At 36.3% G+C, this 23291-nt stretch overlaps 1 pseudogene; it reads right to left on the reverse strand.

The window, feature by feature from the left end:
* The window catches only part of LOC122304544, a 35970-nt pseudogene extending 13494 nt beyond the window's left edge, over nt 1–22476 (reverse strand).
* Between the last annotated feature and the right edge of the window lie 815 nt (nt 22477–23291).

Below are 23291 nucleotides of genomic sequence, written 5' to 3' on the forward strand. Positions count from 1 at the left end.
GGACCGAATAGGTCCGGTCCGGTCCACAAAACCTCCCCGGACCGGACCGAACTCACCCCTAGATACTGGTGCTGAGGAGCACCTTGATTAAATGGCTGCTGCTGAGGTGGTAGGGACCAACCAGGCTGATCATTTCTCCACGAGAAATTTGGGTGATTTCTCCACCCCGGATTATATGTGTTGGAGAAAGGCTGATTCTGTGCTTGATTGACCCAGTTGGTTGATTGTATTGGCTCAGACCCACCTTCTTGAAATACTGGCATGAAATGATACATCAATCTAATATGGTGGAGATGAGTGGTTGATGCAAATGAGATGAGTAAAAAAATAAAATAAAATACAATAACAAGTTTAAATTTAAGTTAGACAACTATCCCCGGCAACGGCGCCAAAAACTTGACTCACTCAAAAATGAGTAGTACTAATGCTATCCCAAGTGCAGGAGGATGTCGTGTAATAATTAGGAATAAATTCCTAGATCGTCTCCTCAGGGAAAGTTGCTTAAAATTAAACTTGTTGAAAAAAATGTAAAAAAAAACTTCACAAAGAGAAAACAATAGGATGATATGTATAATGGATGGAAGAGGTTACTAGTCATGGACTAGATTCATATTTTTAGATGTTTGATTGTCGGATTGAAATGTAAATGACTAACAAATTAAATTCAGAGATTAATAAAATTAAATTAAGAATTAAACTAGATTGGAAAGTAATCAAAATATGCATTGAAAATTGAAAATGCGTAAAACCAATATTCTAGGGTTTATCATTGTATCACAAATTCTCAATTTAAACCATAACAATTGTAATCACTATTAAAATGAAAGCTTAATGAAACAATAAAAATAAATAACATGAAATAAGTAAACAACAATTAAATTACCCAACTAAAACAAAAACAAAAGCTCTCTACCAAACCCTTATTGCAATAAATTAAACTAGTACACTTAATTAAAAACTTCTAAAACAATTTCTAATACTTAATGAAGGTTCTTCTAAACAGAAAATAAATTAAGAAAACAAAAACTGAAACTTGCTGCTCCTTCTAAACAGAAAATAAATTAAGAAAACAAAAACTGAAACTTGCTGCTCCTTCTAAACAGAAAATAAATTAAGAAAACAAAAACTGAAACTTACTGCTCCTTCTAAACAGAAAATAAATTAAGAAAACAAAAATTGAAACTTGCTGCTCCTTCTAAACAGAAAATAAATTAAGAAAACAAAAACTGAAACTTGCTGCTTCTTCTAAACAGAAAATAAATTAAGAAAACAAAAACTGAAACTTGCTGCTCCTTCTAAACAGAAAATAAATTAAGAAAACAAAAACTGAAACTTGCTGCTCCCGAAAACAACTTCAAAGTCTGAATGAAAAGCATAAAAAAAACTTTAAGCTAAGCTATCCACGCACTGAACTCCTACTCAACTCCCCTATGTCTGAACGAAAAGCATGAAAGAAAACTTTAAGCTAAGCTATCAAACTTCGAAAACTAACTACTGCCCGAGAAAAAAAAACTCTCCCTTTGTGTTGCTGCCTCTAGCTCCTTAAATACTCATCTCCTGCTGTCCAGCTTAAACGAAAGAAAGAAAGAAATAGAATCTGCTGCTGCATGTGCATGGTTCTGTTCTTTTCTGCGTGTGAGCTGGTGTGAATCCACTGCATGGTCCGAGTGAGTGGGTGTGTGAATGTTCCTGCTGTCATGCATGTGTGAGTTTCTTTTTCTTTGCTGCAGCAGCTTCCGAGTGATCTGCATGTGTGTGGTTTGTTGAGTCCAGATGTGTTTGCACTTTTCATGTGTGTATGTGATCCGAATGAGGCCATCTGCTATAACGTGCTGCCCAACCGAATGTGAATGGTCTGCTGTCATGGTTGCATCGTGTGATTGCAGTTCCTGCTGTCCGAAAGCTGATTGTGTGAGTGGGTCCCATGTGTGCTGCATGTGAGCATGTGTAAGCTGGTGTGAGAGCAGTTGCTGTGTGCTGTCCGAATGAAATTGCTGCACGTTCAGGTTGGTCCCATGCATGTGTCCGAATGATTGCATGTTTGAGTGGCTGTGGGTCCATGTGATGTTCTTTCTGTCCGAGTGCCTTGTGTGCTGTGCTGCATGTGTGCTGTGCTATAGTCGTGTTGCCCAACCGAGTGATCTGCATGTTTGTTTCGTGTGAGTGGGTCCCATGCATGGTGCGAGTGTGCTGCATGTGAGCTGGTCCGAGTCACTACAACAAAAAACATTTTTTGGGACGAAATTAATTTGGGACGAATTGGAAATCATCCCAAAAAGTGGGATTTTGGAACAAAATTTGAATTTCATTCCAAAATGACGATGGTTATGCCAGACCTTTCGAACGCGTTCGAACGGTATTCTTAGGGACGAAAATTTTTGTCCCAAATAAGTTAACCGTTCGACCGTTAATGATTAACCCTTCGAACGTTTAATTTTTACCGTTTGAACGTAATATTGGCGCGATAGGCAAAAATATTTTGGAGGGAAATAGATAAACCGTTCGAACGGTTAATATTAACCGTTCGAACGATGAATATTAACCGTTCAAACGTTATTTTAATCGGTCGAACGGTGACAGAGTTTTAATTTTTTAAGTTTTTTGCCAAATTATATTTAGATTAACTAGTAATTATAAAAAATTGGTTAATTAAATAATATGAATAATCTAAATTAAGAATTAGTTTAGAAAATATAAAACAATACTATTTCATATAACTTAAATACTGAATTTACAAAACACAAAATATTGTCTATACAAAAAACAGGAAATAAATAAATAAAAGTTATCATAAAGTAATTAAGACCCCAAGTCTTTGCACACTTCCTTGACTGCAGCTATACGTTCCTCTATTTGTGTCAGTCGAGTACTGATGGTGACCTGAGTCGCAGACATGGCAGCAAACTCTGTACGAAGCTCAGACACAGCAGAATGGATCTCCATACGCACTGCATCGATCACTGCTGATGTATGCTCGCTGATCGCTGCACGCACTATGTCAGCCATCTCCTCACGAGTAACACTGTGGACTGATGCCTCGGCCAGTGTAGATGTCTCTGCAGCTGCAGCTGAGACTCCATGATCTCCCGGCTGTGCATCTCCGTGAGGATCAATTGGTTCTGGAACATGTGCACGAAAACGCAGTCTCGAGTGTCCCGTGCTGCGTGAGAGGGTGGTGCTGTTTATCGGTCCCATCGGCTCCCGTTTACGCTCAGCAACATCTGTCACAACACCAGCACATAGTAGATATTGGGTGATCAGGACTCCGAATGGTAGTATATCCATCGAAATGTACCGAGATTCTGATCGAATCCTATCGAATATATACCCCACCAAGTCGATAGGAATGCCACGAGCGACCCGTATCATAAATTTCGTCCGATCAATGCCAACTTCTGTCTTGTGCTGCCGAGGGTCAATGTTATTGGCAATTATCAAATTTAATATCTTAAAGAAAGAAGATAAATCTGCCTGTTTGATGCTCTTCGTCCCGTCATACGGTGGAGCATCTGGACCGACAACCAAATCCCTCACCTCGTGATCAGCAAGGGTATCGACCTCATCAGTATAAACTGATGCCTCCTCCTCAGCTGTCTCCGCCTCAACTGAAGGATCAGTCTCTCTAGGCACCACATTCGGATATGCATCTGGCAGCCTAGGAATACCGAGATGCTCAGCAAGTCCATCTCGTGAAAATACAATGGGTACTCCTCGGACAGTGATACTGTAGGCCCCAGAATCATCTGCGCTGGCACTGCCGAGTTCTCTATAGAACTCAGCAACAATGTCAATGTAGGAGACTGGCTCCCATGCTTCCTCCCGTTCATCCAAGATAGGTCCCCAACCACGATCACTGAATATTGAGGGCAATGAATGACCCTCCCAGAGAAGACTCTGGAAATCAGAAATCTTCACTGGTCGCTCCAGTGAAACTGTCCTCTCCCGAACTGGACCACTACTACTCTCACCAAGATTGCGTCGCTTACGTGCCGGTCTAGAAGTAGACATTATAATCAACCTGAAATTTATAATTACAAACTAGATATATAACATTAACAAGAAAAATACAATAAAGAACAATTTACAGTAGTTTGAAACAAACAGCAATTTAATAATATTTGATATTCTGAACAACATTATCAACAATAAATATATTTCTCAATATCAATATTAATAATATAAATATAATATTAATTACCGTTCGAACGTTTACTGTAATGGTCGAACGGTTAAAGACAAACCGTTCGACCGTTAAGCTAAAACGTTCAAACGTTTACTGTAACGGTCGAACGGTTTCAGACAAACCGTTCGACCGTTAAGTTAGATCGTTCGAACGCTACGCGATCGGGATTCCAGGCCGAGTCGACTCGGCCATTGAAATCCATGGAATCCTTCGATTCCCTGGATTTTACACCAAAATAAATGCAATAGAAACCTAAATAAACGTTCCTAACATGGATTTATGCAAATCTACCGATTATTTTGATGTATAAATCGGTTTACCCTAACTTAAACAATTAATCTATCAAAAACCTAAATCTAAACGGTAAAATGCTTTAAAAATGAAAAATACCGGTTGTTAGAGGTAAGGGCTTCGAGTGGGCACTGTTGACGGCGGCGAAGACGGCGTTCAACGGCGGAGATCGACGGTTTGGAGGCTTAGAACGGAGGAAATGCGTGAAAATGACGTCGGGATGGCTTATATATGCAGTGCCGTTCGAACGGTAAGTTATACCGTTCGAACGCATTAACTATATTCGGTATTAATTATATTAAATATAATAATTAATTCAATTATAATATATTTTAATTGTTAAATATATTAAATGCAATATATTTAATGCACTTATATATTATTAAACACTATGTATTATATATATAATTTTTTATATATATAGTATATATTATATTATATTTAGTACTAAAATATATTATACTATTGAATATTATATAGTATATAGTATAAGTTATATTATATAATATAATTAATATAATATAGACTACTATATACATGAAGCTATGTTCATGTATTTATATAACATATATATTATATGTGATATTAACTAGTATCACATATATATACTAATATAGATGACACTATATATATTAATAGTAGATATTCTATTATTAAATATCTACTATTAATATTATAGAAATAAACATTATATATATATATGCATGTGATACATATAACCCTATGCTATGATACCATATATATGTTATATATAATAGGTTAATATATGTAGTACTTGACTATAATATTAGATGTAATATGATATTTTATACTATATATGTTACTAAACTATATAATATATGTTTGATTATATATTATATAGTTATATTACTATGGCTCTAAACTATAGTACATTTAGAAATTATTATATTTAAAGGTATAGTGCAAAAAAAATACTTTATGCAACAATATAACTTAAACGTTTGAACGGTTTACTATTGGCGTTCAAACGTTTAATAATACGTTCGAACGTATATATTAACGTTCGAACGTTAAATTAGGGGGGGAAATTTTTCCCGCTAGTCGATTCGACGTTTGAACGGTCTAATATAACCGTTCCAACGTTTAACAACAACGTTCGAACGCCAATTTTCATATTCGAACGTTAAATTAGCGGGGGAAATTTTTCCTGCTAGTCGATTTGACGTTCGAACGTTAATTAAACACCGTTCGAACGTTTTTGTTCTACATTTACACGACAGAACCTCACAATCTCGCACTCGTTCCAGTCGACCGAGCATCACTCCCACGCTCATTTTGTTCCAACCAACGCCATTATTCTTTAATATAGCCCTCAAATATTACTAACTCCTATCAATCTCTTATATTTTCGGATTAAGAGGTTGTTTTTACCGTTTGGTGAAGAGTTTTTACCGTTTGGTAGATTTTCCACTTTTTCTCTCCAAATCAGGTATTCTCCTTAAATTTGACCTCATTTTAGTTTTTATATAAGTGTTTTCGTTTGCTTACATGAGTTCGTCATATAGTTTGCTATCTTTTGATGTAATATGGACTGTAAATTTTGAGGTTTTCGGAGGTTGAAGACGAGTGATTTCTGGAAGTAATCCGTTCGAACGGTATTCCTGTTCCGTTCGAACGGTATTCCGAATGTTTCGAACGGTATTCGTGTTCCGTTCGAACGTAATATATTAGATCGAACGGTGACGAGCACCGTTTGAACGATTTCTTGGGCAATGTTAAAATAATTATCATTTTAAATGCAGGAGTGTAATTAAAAATTAATTAATTATAATCTACATTTAATAATACTTAAATACTTAAAAGATTCAAATAATCAAATGAGAATGAATTAAATTACAAATCATCTAAGATTTGTTACAAAACTTAATTATTTATGATGTTGAATTATTTGTTTGATACATGTTAAATATTGGTATATCTTATATTGCTTGTTCATCAATATTAGCCTTAGACCCGTTCGAGAGTTATCAATCCGCCTTAATTGAAAGATTGATAACTCTTGAATTGTCCAGAGTGGACAGTTTGGAATTGTAAGATCATTCTCGTAAACTATCGATCTATATCTGTTATACGTCCAACATTAAGATTTTGGCAGATTTATCCCTTGTTCTCCGGATATGCAGTTTCGGTGATGTTGTATCGACGATGGATAAGTCGGTGCACACAACCAGACGAGCATATTTGGAGAACTATGGGGAGATGCTGCCGAAATTTTGTTGGGCGTGACAGATTATAGAGGATAGGTTTGCGACTATGATCTTACAATTCCGAATGGGATAGGACCAACTACCCGGTGTAAGGTGGCATACTCCTTGATTGAATTTGCGCTTGCTTGTTTGTTGATGCACACGTGATTGTTTATAATGAAGATAGTTAGCATGGATAAGAGTTGGATGCGAGTTAGCGATCGTTTGGGTCAGAATTACAACGTATATGCTGAAGGTGTTAAGAAATTCTTAGAGTTTGCATTGGGTACATGTGATAGTGATGGACGTATTAGATGCCCATGTAAAGAATGTAGGAATTTGCGCTCTCATAAGATAGACTTGGTGAGAGAGCATCTGTTTGTAAAAGGTATTGACAAGGGTTATACTGATTGGGTCTTACACGGGGAACCATATCCAACTTCATTCGATGCTCCACATGAAGAAGAAGCTATTGATGAAGATGTACAACCAGATGTTGTTGGAGATGAGTATGATGAGGATATGGAAGAAATGTTAGGTGACATCGGTGCAGGAATGTTTATGAATGAAGGTGGCACGGACACATCAAGTTCAAATGATGGGGGTCATAATACTTTTGCACGATTGTGGAATGAGTCACAACGTGAGCTATATCCAGGATGCAGAAGACACAGTAAGTTGTCATTTACCGTAAGACTGCTACACATAAAATCAATGTGCCGATTATCAATTAAGGCTGTCAATATGTTACTCGAGTTGTTTAAGGAGGCACTGCCATCAGATAATACACTTCCTCGTAACTTCTATGAAGCAAAAAAATTGAAACGAGGACTTGGATTTGATTACAACGTAATACATGCATGTAAGAATGACTGCATATTATTTTGGCAAGAGAATGAGCAGTTGAACGAATGTCCCATATGCCACGAGTCAAGATGGACATCTGACAAACAAAATGTGCCGCAAAAGGTAGTACGCCACTTTCCATTGACACCTAGATTACAACGATTATATATGTCACGTGCAACAGCTGCAGACATGATATGGCACTCATCAGCCAGAGTTAGAAACGATGATATTTTATCACATCCTGCTAACTCTCAGGTGTGGAAGGAATTTGATAAGGAGCATACATGGTTTGCAGAAGAACCACGTAATGTGAGACTTGGGTTGGCAACAGATGGATTTAATCCGTTTGGGAACATGAGTACTAGTCACAGTACTTGGCCAGTCGTACTTATGCCGTATAATCTACCACCGTGGAAGTGTATGAAAGATCCATATTTCATGATGAGTTTGCTCATTCCAGGTCCGAGATCGCCGGGAAATGATATAGACATACACTTACAGCCATTGATTGCAGAATTGAAAGATTTGTGGGAGAATGGGGTTGTCACATTTGATTCATCAACAGGCAAGTCGTTCAAGATGCATGCTGCCGTTTTATGGACAATAAATGATTTTCCAGCATATGGAAACTTGTCAGGTTGGAGTACTAAGGGGAAAATGGCATGTCCAACTTGTAACAAACATACTAAATCTGAATGGCTCACTTACGGGAGAAAATTATGTTTCATGGGTCATCGTCGATTTCTACCTGGTGATCATAGATGGCGGGGAAATTCACAAATGTTTGATGGTACTGTTGAATGGGGCCAACCTCCACCATATTTGTCTGGTGAAGATTTACTTGCACAATTTGTAGATGTTGGTTGTAATGAATTTGGTAAAAAACAACGAAAGAGAAAACGAGCTACATCTGAGTTGAATTGGACTAAGAAGAGTATATTTTTTGATCTTCCATACTGGTCAAAGTTAAAATTACGGCACAGTCTTGATGTTATGCATATTGAAAAAAATATATGCGAATCCGTACTGGGAACATTGATGTCAATCGAAGGAAAAACGAAGGATACATTAAACTCAAGGAAGGATTTGAAGCGGTTGGGAATAAGACCGGAAATGCAGTTGCAAGAAAATGGTTCGTCCGTTTACATGCCGATTGGGTGGTATACATTGTCAAGGAATGAAAGGGCTACTTTTTGTGAGTGGATAATGAAAATTAAATTACCGGATGGTTATGCCTCGAATTTGACAAGGTGTGTGCGAACAAATGACTGGAAAATAACTGGGTTAAAAAGTCATGATTGTCATGTCCTTTTGCAGCGTATCTTGCCTATTGGTATACGTGGGTACTTGACTAAAGACGTGCGCGTGGCTTTGACTGAGTTGGGTTTATTTTTCAAAGACTTATGTGCACGGACATTAAATGTAGAAGCTTTGGATCGAATGGAACGGGAAATTCCCATCATATTGTGTAAGCTAGAAAGTATTTACCCACCGTCATTTTTCGATGTCATGGTTCACCTGGCCGTCCATTTGCCACGTGAGGCTCGACTTGCAGGACCAGTTCAGTATAGATGGATGTATCCCATTGAACGATTTCTTGGGAAGTTGAAACGAACAGTTGGTAATAAAGCTCGCCCAGAAGGATCAATTGCAGAAGCATATATTGATGATGAGTGGCATACCTTCTGTTCCAAATATTTCCACGGAGTTGACACTAGGTTTGATCGGCCAGAAAGAAACTTTGACGTTGACAGAGCAAGACAACGAAATGTGTTTTCCGTGTTTTCCCAACAAGTACGTCCACTTGGTGCAGTGCGTGGTTATGACTTATGTGGAAGAGAGTTTGAGAAAGCTCAGTGGTACGTGCTGAACAATTGCCCTGAAATAGAGATTTACTTGAAGTAAGTATTAATCTTTTCTTAATTTAGTATTCGCTCATTTACTTTCGCAAAATTCTAATAATATAAAATACATGTGGTAATCATCAATTTCAGTGATCATATTAACATGCTCAAGGAACTAGGAGTAAATGATATAGACCGGAAACATGAAGAGGAGTTTTCGAGATGGTTTGAACAACGGGTAATGACATTACATATGCGACACTTCATTTAATACAAATAGAAAATATTGATTGTTTTTTTTATTGATATAATAGACGTTTTACTTAATATGTAGGTTGTACAAATGCATGCCAATAATCCAAACGATATATCAGATGAATTGTATGCATTAGCTCGTGGCCCATCGAGACGGGCTACAAGATATTCTGCATGTATTTCTCGTGGTAGTAGGTATCACACAATAGATCGAGATCATTATAGGAAAACACAAAATAGTGGTGTACTAGTTGAGGGAAGTCATGATGGAGAAAATATTGATTTCTATGGAGTGATTGTTGATATAATTGGAATGAAATATTTGGGGGAGCTTGCAGTGTATCTGTTTAAGTGTGATTGGTGGGATTTAAGCAATCCTCGAACTGGAGTCCGTGATGATGAATATTTCTTGAGTATTAATACATCAAGAAAATGGTACGAGGATGATCCATTTATTTTAGCTTCTCAAGCATCTCAAGTATTCTACTTAGATGACCCGAAGTTGGGAACTCAATGGCGAGTAGTACAAAAATATGCTCCAAGAAATATATAGATGTTATCCCTCAGGCAGAAGGGCGAGATGAAGAAGAAGATGATGCCTCTACTTAAGAAGCATACCAAGAGAGTCAGCCCGTCTTTAATTTGTTTGTGGATTTGAGCCAGTATGAGATGATTCCATTGAATAGAGAAGATATTGAGGCTGAAATTGTTGATGCGACACTTGAGCAAAGTGTTGATTCATCTGAAGTATCTACAGAAGATGAGACTGAATTGTCAAATGATACTGATACAGATAGTGATTGACGAATTATATTTTCACATTACGTGATGATGAACACTATTTTACTTAATGAATATTGTATCAGTCTTTTGAAATTATGCCTCCGAAGAGAAAGGAAGTGCGCAACCCATCTCCACCTGTTCCTAGCTCTCCTTCAGACTCACCATTAGAGATTGACTCTACAGAACAAGGTAAAATTCTAATAGTCATAAAAGTTATTAATTAAGATTATAATAGAAAATTGATTATAATGTTATATATCATGATGACTTCACAGTACAATCTCATCAAGGTCGAGGCACTACGAGAGGCGTGACGTTGGAAAAATATCGTAAGGTGGGTAAGATCAAAGTTAACATTCTTGATGAACATACCGGAGGCGAAGGACAACCAGCAGCTTGGCTTGCATCGCATGTGGGTGCTCTTACACGAACTTATGCACCTTTGGCAACAAGTTCATGGAAGAAAGTCCCCCAAGATGTTAAGGACCTTATCAAGAAGCGTTGTTTGGTAATGTTTAATAAATGAAATTTAATTGGACTTATAATTTTATTTTACTTTAAAGTTAGAATATTATAAATGATAATATTTTTGTCCAAACTTTTTTCTGTAAGGATGATTTCGAATTAAATTTTGGTCGGAGAGAGGAGCGTAAAACTGTGGAAGAGCTTATGAGTAATGCATTCCGCAAGTATAAGGCGAGGTGTCATGAGCATTATAATAAGTTTGAGAATAGTGAAGAAGCACGCCAACATCCTTTTCAAGATGTGCAACCTTCTGATTGGGAAAAACTTTGTGACATGTTTGAGGATCCATCATATAAGGTATAATTAATTTAATTATTTTAGTCCTATTTTTAATTTCGCTTTCTAATATTTTGAATTCTTATGTAGGAGCGAAGTTCTATAAACAAAACAAATAGATCAAAATTGAAGATTACTCATCATGCAGGCTCAAGATCTTTCCACCGCCTCTCTAAAAAATTGGTATTGCTATTCTTTCATTTGTATATAGTTAACTGAATATATCAATCATAATGACTTTATATCTTAACAAATCTTTATTATAGCAAGATTCAGATGCCAATTATGATCTGACAAAATTATATGCTGCATCACATACTAATCGTAATGGAGAGTGGAGTCATCCTGATGCCCGTGAAAATTATGTAAGTATTATAATTTGTTTTAAATAAATATATTTGAATATTTATGATGATATTAACTCTTTATCTTATGTGTAGGATAAAATGGTTGCCATGCGTGCTGAATCTGCGTCAGATCAAAATTCCTCAAATACAGATGTTGAGATTTTTACACAAGTTCTGGGTGAACGTTCAGGATATTTGAGGGGTTTGGGTCGCTGTGTAAAACCTTCTCCCTCTTCCTCTTCTTCCGGGTCTGCCTCTATAGCTCAAGAGAATGCGAATAGTAGAATTGAAGAATTGGTTGCAAAACAACAAGAGTTAGAGACTCAATTGGCGAGACAAGGAGACATGGAGATGCGCCTCAAACAACATGAAGAAGAACAAGCACAGTTCAGGAGAGATATGCAACTCCAAATGCAACAGCTTATGCAACAGTACAGGCCTCCAACCAACTGATGGTTTTTTACGTCTAGCTTATGACATTATCTAATTATGTATGAACAATGCTAGTTTTATGGTTATTTATTTCTTCGCACTTATTATAAAACTTTTGTGAGTAATTAAACAGTTCCTAATTTATGTTTTTCAAATAATATGGATGTGTATTTAGTTTTTTTATAATTATTGGTTTTAATAAAAATAATATCCGTTCGAACGACCGAGTCACGTTCGAACATTAATGGGCATGCCGTTCAAACGATAATGTACCGTTCAAACAACAATGCGCAAACCGTTCAAACGATACCAGATGCTCAAAAAACCGTTCAAACGCATGACATTACAATATCGTTCGAACGTTGATCATCACCGTTCGAACTCTTATACCGTTCGATCGTCTCATTTAACGTTCGAACGTATTTCTACTGAGCGTTTGAACGTATCTTGATAACCGTTCAAAAGAGACGTTAACGTTCGAACGTTATATGAGAAGCATTCGAACGCTATTCTGGAACGAATTTAAACCGTGACAAAAACATCCACCGTTCGAACGGTATCGAACGGTCAATTTCAAAATCGTTCCAAAAGATATATTTTGGGACGAAATTCTGATTTTCGTCCCAATATATCTTCTGGGATAGTGATGTTGGGACGACCTTGGGACAAAATTTTTTCGTCCCAAAAAATCTTTCGGAACGAAATCTATATATTTTGGGACGAAAATTTTCGTCCCAAAAAATGTTTTTTGTTGTAGTGAGTGATTTTGATGATAACTTCTCAAAATTGTTAATAGTTTCAACTATCTGCTTGTGGAGTTCTTGTGAGGCATGGACGATGTCTTTGTGCAGTTCCCACTTGACTGCAGATCGTGCATAACAATCATCATTCACAGAAGCCAATCTCATGTCAGTTAGCAGCTCTGGTGACAACCCAGGATATTTACAATAGAAATGCTTGGTAATGAGATAATCCAAAACTGAGTCCCCAAGAAATTCAAGTTGCTGCACAAGTAACAAACTTTTAACAAAGTCAAGAAGAACATAAATCAAATGAGGTCATAATTTTTGTCAACAGAAGTAACGGAGCCATACTGAGATAAAACTGAGTTTGAGGGGTAATATATATTGTCTGTTTCATCAGAAAATTCATCTCATTGGCTGTTTGTTTTTATTCTTTATTTAAGATTGGGAAGAAAATTCATCTTATTGACAATATATGTCAACAGAAAATTAATAAATACTCATTGAATTTTATCATGAAATACAGACAAGTAAAATAGACCACAAATTCTCAAACTTCCAATCACCACCAACTCGGTAACTCAACATCCAATTAAGCTCAAGATCAGAACCCCCAAAATTCCCATGGCCATTGGATTTAGGAGCAGTAATCAATAGTTGGTAGAATTCAAGCAGAAATTCATGCTTTTAATCAATTAAAATCACAACTTTGATTTATTCACTTTAACCATTTTTCCATTTAAAACCAATAATAATGTCATGATGAATTTAAAATATATTGGTTTTAAATAGCTAAAATATGCAATATTTCAGCTCAATCAGTTATCAACAACTCAGTAAGCAAAGCACATATACTAGTGTGTACAACATGAGCATTTTCATAGAGTTTCATATGTAGGAAACAGAAACATTTCATTTTCATATGCAGATCTTAAAACATATTATCAGAAAAAAATAGAGCGACATTTCAATCTTTTCATATTTGGAATAAAACAACTGTTTATATTCAAATACACTTTGGCATAACATAACTGATCATTCTCATCTTATCATAACATATCGTATCGTATCGAATCATATACCATGTTTAACCCCCGTGGTAGGGTTGTGCTATCCCTGGTGGCCAAACCAGGCAGTATCATATTGTGAAACTTTTCCTTTTTTCAATCTTGGAGCTCCGAGTGTGCACACAAGAAAGAACACATAAAAGACCACTTTGTTTCCAAAGTGGTTGCACTCATATCATATCATGTTGGTACCAACCATATCATGTGAACTAGTATCATCATATCAGAACCATATTCAGAATTAAAATAAAAACAAATAAGCATGCTAAAGGTTTTACATATTCATATCATATCAAAGCACGTGCTGAACACATTCATATCATTTTCTAATAATCAATAACATATCCAAAACATTTCATATAACATGTATAAAAAAAAAAAAAACTTAATTTTCATATTCGCTCTTTTGCGCATGTCATAAACATGTCAAATATTGCTCGTCTACACTTTTCATGTCAAAAAGCATTTTCTCTTTCATATAGATTTCATGAGTGGATACAAAAGATATAACCGAGGTTGTTTTCACATTTTCTTTTCAAAATATAGCATGCACATTTTTACAAACCAACCTCAGTTCATTTATTTTTTATGCAAATCTAGCATAGGAACCCCGCTTACCTGATTCCTGTAGTGTATTATCAATGCCTTGAATTCGACCTCTATTAGCATCGTCACCTATTCATAAAAATAAATATACACTAAGTATTAAATACCTACAATCGCCACTTCGATCTAATTAATTAAAATCCATAATTCCACATCAAATATCAGCACATTAACGGAAACCAAACAACCTCATAATAATCCCCGAACAGTCCACACTTCAACCCAAACTACCATATACCCACTTCAATACTAACCTATACACCCATCAACCAACATCAAACTCAAATAATAGAAATATCAACACCAATATAGCAACCCAAAACTCAAACAACCACAAACTCAACCAAATAAGCAATAACCACATCAACCTTTTCTCCATTCACAACTCCACAAAATAAAATGTCCAAATCTTCTTAAATTCTACTCCACACCCATCGATATTCTTTATTGTTTATACCCAACAAAAGCCAACAACACCGTTGAAAATCTACTCAAAAAGTAGCACTAAAACCCCAAGCAAAACAAAGAAGAAGCACGGGTTGCAATAGAAAAAAAAATAACTTTGCAGAAAAAAAAAACAAGGAAAAAAAAAACAAAAACCGAGTGGAAGAGGGAACATCTGAAATTGAAAGAAATATACTGGAGAAGAAGAAAGAAAGAAAAGAAAAGGAAAAAAAACAAGTAAATAAATACCCAAAAAAAAAAGAGGAAAGTGAGAGAGAAGAGATCTAGAGAGAGAAAAAATTACCGGCTTGCAAAATCCTCAAAAAAAAAAAATGCAGCAAAGACAAACACAAGGAAGGTAGAATGGCGTGAGAAGGAAAGAACCTAATGAGAACTGAAAAGGTCTGAAAGTGAGAGGAGAAAAAGAAATGCGGAACTTGAAGAAATTGAAACCAAAAAGTGAAGAAAAGAAAACTGATGGAGAAGGAAAAGGAGGCTTTATGCCTTACCTGAATGTAAACATCTGCTTTGACTGTGATTGGTAGTTTCTGATGCCACTCCAGTGCAACATACCCTTTTGTCCCTTTAATGCTGGTAAAGGTCCTAGTTTGGTCTGGTTTCAGCAGCTTTGCCAATCCAAAGTCACAGATTTTTGCACACCCATAATCATCCATGAGAATGTTCTGGGGTTTTATGTCACAGTGAATGATTTGTTGCTCACACTCTTCGTGGAGATAAAAGTATTCCTCTTGCTATGTCGCGAGCAATTCCCGTTCTTTCTTCCCAACAAGTTTGTTTTTTTGGTGTGAAGAGTATATCTGCGAGTGACCCATTGCTCATGTACTCGTATACCAAAAGTCTATGAGGTCCATCATGACAGTACCCGAGTAGACGGACAAGATTTCTGTGATGCGTTCTCCCGATCACTTTCATCTTAGTCCGGAACTCTCTTTCCCCTTCAGAGTAGTCTCATTGGAATATCTATATCTAAAAGTAAATATACTTTTTAACTATGGGATACAAAATTTACTTGCACTGGATTAGTCATTAGCAAATTTTGTAGCTTTTAGCTACAGTAATTATAAACCTTATACCAAATTTGATAGGTAATGTACATATACAAAATACTGATTTTATTATTTTTTTTATAACACTCTCTCTCTCTCCTCTCCATCTACATCCACAAACTTCCATAAGTTTCTTTAAATTAAATAGTAAAATGTGATAAAATAAAATAAATTAATAATTAATAATTAAAATATGATAAAATAAAATAAATTAATAATTAAAAAATTAAATATTTTTTAAATTATTAATTACTCATTACTATATAATAAATAAATGAATATCCAATGTGAAAATTTGATGTGAATAGATAAAATCAAATTCATCCTATATTATTTTATTGTTATATAATAAAAAAATAGCTATTCCAATGTGGAGATTTATATAAATGAAATAGCCAAAATTTAAATTCATCTTATATTCATCAAAATTGTTCTTTACATATGCATAATCCATTAACAATGCTCTCAGCCAACACTTTCTCTAGCTTCTTGACTGCCACAATCTTTTGGCCATTGAATATTGCGCCTTTGTAAACTGAGCTAAATGATCCTCTTCCAACCACTTCCCTAAAACCATCGGTCGCTTTCTCGAGTTCTAGATACGTAAACGATCGCAGAGCAACATCGTCGCTCAGCTCAACATTTCCATTAACCGGGAGCTTTCCATACCATAAATGATTTTTATAGAACACAATTCCAGAAATTACCAACATCATACCTCCAAAAGTAAGAAAGACAGCACTAATAATTAGAATTACCAGTCTAAGAGCATCCTCATTCGATTCCCCATCCCCCCGTTTCCCTATTATTTGTTGAAAGTTTTAGGGTTTTCTCTAAAACCAGCCCTCCATCCGGTTCCCTAAAATGGGGTTCTAATTTTCGGGGTGTACAGGAAATCCCCATCTTTGGGGACCTACTGTACATCTCCAAATCCCATTTCCCCATCCTGTCCCGCGTTCATCCCTCTCGACGGTTGGTGCTCCAATAATCGCCTCTCCTGCTAGGAAATCGGTATTTTTCTTCTCATTTTCTCACCCCTGTTAATTTCTTGCGTGTTTCTTGATGATGAAACATCTAATGCTTTGGAACTGATGTTTGGTTGGTGTGAAAAGTCCTAGGGTTTTCTTGTGGCTATTTCCCTGGGTTATCCGTTTGGTTGTTGTGAAAATTTATGTTCGGTGAAGGGAACTTTTTTCTGAGTTACCTGTTTGGTTGCTGTGAAAATAGATTGGACCTTTGCTTTGATTTTTTCCTGAGCAACCCGTTTGGTTGCTGTGAAAATGTGAACCGGGCATGGTGTCATATTTTCTTGAGTAACCCGTTTGGTTGCTGTGAAACCGAATGAGGTCTGGCTTGCGTTTTGATGAATGGTGCCCCTGTTTGGTTGGTGCGAATTTCAGAAAATGTTTGCTGCCCTGTTTTTCCTTCTGTGATTGTTTGGGAACCCCGAAAATCATCCATGATGTTTCTGTCATATTTTCCTTTGGCTATTGTTTGGTTGCTGCAAAAATGTATACTCTTTTCCTGTGATGATTATCTAGCTCACATGTATTGTTTGGTGGGCCAGAATAGATTTATGATTTTGAATCTTTGGTGATCCAAGATTGGTTTTCAGTTGCTGTGAACATCTTTGCTTGATGAATTTCGGATCTAGATTTTTTTCCATATCTTTTTCCTTCAAAGCATGCTTCTTGGGCTGCTGTTTCTTGGTCTTTCATATCCAATGTTGAATTTGCCCCTGAATGTTGTGATCTCTCTTCTAAATTCTGTTTTCATTATGCAATTTATAAAAATACATTATGCAATCTTTGTAACCTGTGATTATTTGAGAAGACAATTAATTTCACTACAACTACTTTCTAGATTTTAATTTTTATCTCTGATTAGAGACTTGAATGGATTAATTCCATACGTGGTGGACATTTGATCTTTATCTTTTTAGAGATAGATGAATACTTCACATATATAATAGTTGATCATACTTTTATTAAATCTTGTTGGAAATGCAAGAATGCTTTTTATGTGTAATCTTGAATTGATGGATTTTTATTGGTGCTCCAATAACATGCTGCTATTAAGAACTTGCTCTTGGTCCTTTAACATGCTGTATTCGGCCCCTTTAATTTAGTCTCTTGCTCTTGTTTGTTATTAAGAACTTGTGTTTGGAAAATGCATTTTTTGGGCTTTCGGACTCCTATTTTTTAATATAATTAGAGAGTGGAATTTCTCTCCACATAACTCTATATTATGGAAGGTATTAATAGCCCAACATGCTCATAACTTTATGCTTGAATCGATGGAATATTGCAACTGTCCTTGGAATAAAATAGTTTGCTCATTTTGATATTTGATGTTGGGTCATTTGCAGTGTTGCGTATCTCTCAGGGGAGAGGGTTTATATTAGGCTGTGATGATGGTGTTATAGTGCGGGTTATGTCAGAAGTGTGTATGGGGCTCCATCGATATGGCGGGGTAATTCTCACCCGAATTGCCATATTGCAGTTTGTGGTACTTTCCACAAAAGGCAATCGGGGTTCGGGTGAGATTTTGCAGCCATTCGATGTTGGGCTCCTTGCTTACACATGGTGTCAATATTTACACCATTCTGAGCCTTTTTAATTATTTATATATTTGATATGGATGTAGAACCGGATGGGGATGCTCGTATTTAGGATTATTTTGTTTTGCATGTTGTTTGGTATTATGGATTAATTGAGTTATATTATGTGTAAACTAAACCACAGGGTTGTGATGATGACAACCGTTTGTGGGGATACGGGAAATTTAATGGTCATTTCCCCAATGGCTAGGTAATCAGGACGGCCAATAAGTATTGGCAACCGGTTGTTTTGGCCATCAGTGGGTGGCCAACTTTCCAAGATCATACCAAACGGTTTCTGAGCCATCCACCCGGACTAACACCCCAAACTTTCCGAATTTCGTTTCTAACATTTTCAATGCGTTTTTAGCAATGGATTCACAAGACTCTGGACATATGTTCTTCACGAATCTCTTAAGTCAAGATCCTCAACTCGACCCCACTTATGGTGGGTAAAGTGGATCATCTCCAATGACCCTTGGTGACTCTTCACCCCTACCCCCTAATGAGCCTATCGGCAATAGGAAATCAGTGAGGGGTGCAAATTTCAACCTCGAAGAAGACAAGTTACTTGTATCGGCATGGCTAAATTGTAGCCTTGATGCCGTTCAGGGAACAGATAAAAAACACTCCCAACTTTGGGAGAAAATTTATGAGTACTTCCAGCAATTTAAGGAAACCACAAATGACCGGACAATAAAGTCTTTAATTCATCGGTGGTCGGTTATCCAAAAGGCCACAAACAAATTTTGTGCGAAACTAGCCCAAGTTGAAGGGTTAAATCAAAGTGGCATGACCGAACAAGATAAGGTAGAATTTCCAAATCATTACTTCAGTAATTTGAGTTTAATTTCTCGTTTGTGACATTGGTTTAATATGCTCATTTTTTCCCATGCAAGTTTGAGAAGGCGAAGCTAATGTACCAATCACTCGAGAAATGCTCATTTCAGTTCGAGCATTGTTGGCACCTGTTGAAGGACCAACCTAAGTGGATTTGGCGCCCCACAAAGGAGGAATCCAAAGCAGAGGAAGATGATGTCCCCATCCCCGACCCCAACTCGATGTTCTGACGCTACAGTTGATTCAGTTTTTGATATTGAGGCAGATCAAATGCATGCTCATGAAGTTATCGAGCCCAACCGACCAATTGGAAGGAAAGCTGAGAAAGGAAAACGAAAGGCCCAAGGCAGGCAAGCAGAGGAGAATTTCCAACTCAGGAAGATGAAATGTACTCTTTTGGAGGAGTCACGCGCTCAGGAGAAAGAGTTTTATCGCCTTAAAGCCGAGAAGATGGAGTATGACAAGGAGACAGAGGCAAGAAAATTACAACTTGAGGATGAAAGACTGGGGTTGGAGGCCGAGAAGATGTCGCTTGATCGAGAAAAAGAGCTCAGTAAAATCCGGCAAGAGGACGAACGGCTGCGGTTGGAGGCTGAGAAAGTGGAGGTCGCGAAGAAGGAATCAGATCAGCGCATCATGATGATGGATGTGAGTGTGATGCCAGAAATGCAGCGGCTTTATTTCTAGCAACTCCAGAGGGAAATCATGGCGAGACGCATTAGAGATGCCGATTTGGATTGATTATTTATGATCATGTTATTTATTTTATGTTTGGGACAATTATGTTTGGGACAATTATTTTATGAAGCGGGTCTTGATTACTATTATTTTGCATGCAATACGAGCGCTGGTCTTGGTTACCATTAATTAAAAAAGACAGAAAATATTACTATTTCATCCAAATAAAAGATTTTATCATCAATACGTGACTACGGATCTTCATTAGAGAAATTGATATTAAGTACTCTTCTAATTAAATTTTCCATTACGTTAGAAAATTCACTAATTAAAAATAAAATTCTATTTTTATAATACAAATTAGTATTTAAAAAAAAATACTGTATTGGATAGTCAAAATCTCCAATAAATATTTAGTAGAATTTGATATTTGGAAAAAAAAGATAATAAGACAAAAGAGTTAGTAGTTAAGATTGTAAATGGAATAGAGAGAAAAAAGTAATAAAAAAATTTTTAGAGATAGGGATGGGGAATGAGATGTAGGAGGTTTTTAGAAGATAAACAAATTTTAGGGAATAATTTGAGAAAATGAGTATTTGAGTTAAATTATAGGGATGAGGATGGGGAACCCAATGGGGATGCTCTAAGGCCTTTCTGGTTGTCTTTTGGCATATCAGCGGGTGTCGATTTCCCTACCTTGATGAAAGCAATGCTTGAATCAGTCAACCGCCTTCTCCCGTATCTCAATGGGAGCCTTTGTTTTCTGCACCCCCTGTCCTTGAATAAAGCAGCTTCACAGTTACAGTCCTCTAAGCAAGCTCGTTCGCAATCTTCTGAGTGGAAATGACAAAACAGAATACGAAATATCTTCCCATATGGTATTAGCCAGCTCGTGCATGGTGTATGGATTGTATTCATTCTTACTGTTGCAACCTGCTGCATTGAAACTTTTCTCACAGCCTGCTGTCCAGTTTCCCTGGTCTCGAACCCTGGGAGACATATGCATTCAGCTTTATTGTCATTTAAAACACAATACCCGTTTAATCCACAGAGACCCTTGGGATCACACAAATCATTGGAAGATGACCATACATCCGACCAGTTTCCATTCTGTTTCAACTCATACGAGTACAGTCGGAAGTTCCCATCTGCATCAATTCTCATAAGATAAATAGTTTCCTTTGTAGGATATCCTCCATCGGTTAGATTCCTAATGTTAGCACCAGTAGCGTTAAGCAAGTAGAGATGGCCGTCAGGACTAAAGTTTAGCGTTACGTTATCTCCACTTCCAAATGTCCCAGATGCATAATAAGCATATTCAGCGGTGTCGGGAGTGTCCACCGGGTCTTGAACAAGGTGTCCAGCATGTTGCATTTTAAGACGAAAGATACCCGTTGAGTGATCAGTTTCTGATATACTAGCAAACAGCTCCGTACCTGCTAAGAGACGTTGACCGGGTAAAAGGGAATCAGTCGGATGCTCAAAACTCTGCCACAGTATTTCTTGATCGGAATTATAGAGCACAAAATTTCCTGTATCAAGCATGGCAGCTGAAGTAGACCCAAGAGAATCAGCTATGATGGTTGTTTGCTCTGGTGTCGATTGTAGGACAAGCGTGCCATCCCTTGAAAAACTCAAGGTAGCACTGCTGGAGACTGGAGGTTCGTCACGGTTTGCAGTCCAGACAACAGTTTTTTGAGGAAATTCAGCAAGAAAAATACCAACAGCGTAGCCATTGACTTGTTAGAGCATCCACTTTTGTTTATGCATATGCAAAATTATATCTTTTGAATATTCAATTTGCCATACAAGCAAGACTTTCACGTAGGCTTATGTAAATTTGAGATAAAATAATAATAAAATATTATCATTTTATTATTTTTTTTTACTTTTTTTTAATAGAGTTTATAATTTTCATGTATTGGGTTAATACTTGTAATTAGCACCCAAAGAAATTTTATTAGCACCCAATACATGTATTCAGAATATGTAAGAGAGAAATGCACGGGTTTGATCTTCAAATATTAAAACATTTGAGTAAAATATATTTTGAAGAGTGAATGAGTAAAATATATAGTAAAATATGTAGAAAGAGAGTGGGAGGAGAGAGAAAGACTGAGTAAAATATATTTTAGAGAATGAATAATAGATCTTCAAACATTTAAAGATATTGTTCATAACTATGTAAATATTTAAAAATGTATAATCTAATATAGATAGATTTAGGCTCATATTATGTAAATATAACTTTGCATATAAATATGCATAGACCAATGTGAATGCTCTATAATCCAAAAGCAAAGAGATCAGAACGTGACAACCACCTAGAGTTGATTCCGGGTGTTAGATAAGAGCGTGGGCTTACATTGGACTCGATTTTTTGAGCTGAAGCAGTAAAAAATGCAGAGAGAACGAGAAACAGAACGATCACAGAATCCATAAGGAGACAATGAGCTCTCACCCTTTGTAACGTCTCTTTTCTTTCCTGTTTTGTTTCGTTTGAGAATAATTGCTTTTCGAGTGAAGTCTACAGACTTACAAACTTTTAAAGTATAGTTTACAAATAGTTGTTTCCTCTAATTTCAACGCCGACTATTACGAGTCTACCGAGACAAGTCATAACAATCTTGAGGACTACATTGTAACTTGTGGGTTCATGCACGCAGGACTGCTGACGGATTCAAAATGAGACATTGTTACTTTAGTAAATATTAGATTGGAGCAACGTGTGAAGCAGGTTTATTTAGTTGAGTTAAACAATATTTTTAATAAAAAAATATGATTTTTAACCAAAAAAAATCTAATTAATGCATAAAAAAAAGTAAATTATAAGAAATATCTTTGGATAATGGTAAGTTAGTGAAATTTAATAATTACATATTTTGATAGATTAGAAAATAAAAAGATTTGTTTTATTGGATACGAGGTAAATTTAATTTGAAGACAATTTGACTAACGATGCGAAATGTAGTGGGTTATTTTTGTATTTTTATTAGTGTGTTTTAATTTATTTATTAGTATTTTTATTGTTTATTTTATTTTATTTTTATTTATCACTTTTTAGATTTGGGCCTTTTGTGTAGTGGGTTAGGATTTTTTTTTTTTTTTTTTTTTTTTTTTTTTTTTTTTTTGGTGTTATGAGCTGTGTTTTTTGGCCAAGGGGTGGAGAACAAGCCCAGCTATTGGCGAGTGAGCCCAGCCCCAATTAAACACTATTGTTTTAGCCAGAGAATGAAAACCCTATCTCATCTCCTA

This window comes from Carya illinoinensis, chromosome 3 (assembly GCF_018687715.1).
Source record: "Carya illinoinensis cultivar Pawnee chromosome 3, C.illinoinensisPawnee_v1, whole genome shotgun sequence".
Classification (NCBI taxonomy): domain Eukaryota; kingdom Viridiplantae; phylum Streptophyta; class Magnoliopsida; order Fagales; family Juglandaceae; genus Carya; species Carya illinoinensis.